The following is a 3,362-nucleotide window of genomic DNA, read 5'->3' on the forward strand; positions in this document are numbered from 1 at the left end:
CCACATTTTATTCCCCGGTTTTTGTGCAGGGAGCGAGAGGAGCCGGTTGCTTGCCCCTGCGCACCGCAGCCCTCCCCCACTTCCTGCCCCACTCCCATTCCCTACCATCCGAACCTCAGTTTCACTCGAACTAGTTCTCTGTCCTCCCCGAGAGGTCATAGTGCCAAACTAAAGGCAGCCAAGATTTTCAAGACCATAGAATAGCGACTGACATTTTGTTGCTGGGACGATTGCCGCGCCTTCCTGGCAGACATGACCGCCACGTAAGATTTATTGAGTCCTTCAGCCTCATGAAACCCACAAGTGTGTCTTTGGCTAGGATTCAAGGGCGGACTGCAGCAATGACTCTTTCAGTATGCAGAAGGCTGCAGTGGATTCGAAGGACTCTTTTAAACTAGGTCATCACCTGGATGGATGGCTTTTGTGCAATAAGACAGGCTGGGAGAGAGGCTCCTCCACAAGAAACACAGTTTCAAACCGTGCTGGAAGCCAAGTTATGGGCGGGAGGCAAGGCTAAGAGAGAAAGGAAGAGGCTGAACCCTTTCCTCTTTGACACCCTACTCCATCGCCACCCTCTCTGGGTCTTGTTCCTTCCAGTAAGCCTGCAGAAACTGGTGATGAGTTGTGGTGCGCACAACTGGAGTCCAACAGCGGTTCGGTTCTCCCGGAAGCCAAGTTTCTTCGCTGGGTTTTTTTTTTTCCCCTAGGGCTTAATTTTCCTGCCATTCCTGGCTTTCAGCTTTGGGATGGATGACCCTGATGTATAGTGGGAAAAGAGCGCAGCCTGCTCCAGCCATCTCCGGTCTTTCCCCAGACCGTGTCGAAGCGAAACGCAGAAAAAAGCGGAGGCAGCTGCCAGTGGCAGCAAGCTGCTGGGCTCACGATCCTGCCGCCTGGACCAGTGATGTCCGAAAGCACTACAGGATTCTGATCACACAGGCCTCACCTTACAGCCTCTCGTCTCAATGCAGAAATAGCCTGGATTTTGTGGGGATATAACCTCTAGGTTGAAGTCGGGGTCAAAGCTGTCCTCCAAAGCATAATTTCAAACTCCATCCCGGAGAGACACAGCCCAGCCTTTAAAACTCATGGTTTGAGCTGGAATTTGGAGTTTGTAAGACAAATTTTAAAATTAGACCAAACCTGACCGATCAGGATGAAATTTCCTATAAATTATCGTTGTATTGGGGAAATCCACATACAGATTGCCAAGTTTATTTCTGCGACGAAGTTCTTTTCCCAGTAGAGTTTGGTAGCTAAGAGTTTAGATGGCTAGAATTCACCGTCTTGGCTTTACAAACTATTTTTACCATTCGCTTAAACTGGATAAATTGTGCTCAGTTTCCGTGTGAACAGAATTCACATAGGACACCCCATGAAATTTCAATGAAAATTAATTGCATTGTTGTTGTTGCATTGAGACTGTTACTAGTAGTGTCAACTTCTGTGGTGGGAGTGTGGCTATTTAGGGAATGCTGAGATGACCAGTCACACACAGCTTTGACCCGAAAGGTTCAGTAATGAGGCTTGCCTATAACCCCAGCGTTGCAGAGGTGGTAGTCACTCATGAGATAAGGGCTGGCCCCTCCGCTAGGAAGTGGAGAATCACTTCAAATAGGAATCCTCCTCCCACTTTAAAGTGGACCAGCGCCTCCATCTTGCCTTGTTGATGTCTTAGTTCAGATAATTCTCTTAGGACTCTGCCCTACTAAAGATGCTATCATGCATCCGTGGTCCCTACCCTTAATTGCTAGTAGTTTATTTTTTTTCTCTCTCTCCATATATATTACATATTATCTATCTATCTATCTATCTATCTATCTATCTATCTATACATATATGCATCTATACATTTATATATCTATATATCATCTCTATATCTAGATATCTCTCTATAGAGAGATATATGGATATATACCTAAATATGGATCTGGATATATATGTGCATATATACACATATATGTATATATACACACATACATATATGTATATACACACATACATATATATATATATGGAGAGAGAGAGATCACTTGAGACAGTTAAGGATTGTTGTAAAAAGTCTCCTGAAGGGCAGAAATGCTTCAGGCTGAAAACCACTAATCTGACTTGTCCCTGCTGAAGCCCTAAATGGCCAGGATTATACAGCTCAGTTCTGAGCATTCTTCCTCTCTGGATCTCAGTTTCGAGAGGTGCTGGACCTGAGCTGTGGTGTGGTGAGAGGGGAGGAAGGGGAGACAGCACAACAAAGGCCTCTCTCCTCTCCTGGAGCTGCTGGGGTGGGGTGGGGGTGAGGTGGGGTGAATGGGATGGTTGAGATCTGGAGGGTTTGCTGGCTGAGTGGCTCAGAAACCAGAGAGCCTTCCCAGAGCTTCCTGTGTATATGGATGGCTCAGGGCTTGTAGAGGAGTGAGCTTAGCAAAGCAAGTCCATGCTATGTCACAAGGGAACCTTTTGGGAAAGCATTTTTTGAACCTGAGTGTGTCCCCCACAAATCTTTCTCCTCTCCTCTCCCCATCCCTCTCCCCCCTTCATTATGCTTTCTAGAGCACATGCCCAATTTTTATCAGTGCTTAACAGTTTGAACTTAAAAATCAACTTTTTTTCTCATTAAACTCTTATCTTTGATTCAAAGACAGAAACCTGAAAACAGGGGCCAAAGAGGGTTGGTGGTATTACTCAGTGACAGAATTCATGCTGGTCATATATGTAACGCCATGGGTTCAAACCAAAGCTATCAAAAACCTACATACACCAGTAATTGAGGCCAAAGAATACAAAACAGCAGATAAAAGGGTGGCTATGTACTAGTAGGTTTGTGTGTGTAAGCATGTGTGTGTGTATATGTGCGCATTGAGTATGGGAGTGAGTGCGTGTGCTAGAAAAGCTAAAGCAAAATGAAGGGTTTTTGTTGTTGTTGTTGTTAGTGGTAGGGTTTGGGTTTTTGTTGCTGTTGTTGTTGTTTGGTTTGGTTTGGTTTGGTTTGGGTTTTGGCTTTTCAAGACAGGGTTTCTCTGTGTAGCCCTGGCTATCCTGGAACTCACTCTGTAAACCAGGCTGGCCTCGAACTCAGAAATCCACCTGTCTCTGGCTCTCAAGTGATGGGATTAAAGGCGTGTGCCACCACTGCCTGGCTTTTGTTTTTTAAGACAAGATTTCTCTGTGTAGCCCTGGTTGTCACAGAACTGACTCTGTAGACTAGGCTGCCCTCAAAATCAAATTCAAGGCCTTTGACTCCTAGTGCTGGGAATGAAGGTATGGATCACAACACCTGGCACAAAATGAAGGGTTTTATTTTATTTTATTTTATTTTTTTCCAGACAGGGTTTCTCTGTATAGTCCTGGCTGTCCTGGAACTCACT

Source organism: Mastomys coucha, unplaced genomic scaffold (genome assembly GCF_008632895.1).
Source record: "Mastomys coucha isolate ucsf_1 unplaced genomic scaffold, UCSF_Mcou_1 pScaffold22, whole genome shotgun sequence".
Classification (NCBI taxonomy): domain Eukaryota; kingdom Metazoa; phylum Chordata; class Mammalia; order Rodentia; family Muridae; genus Mastomys; species Mastomys coucha.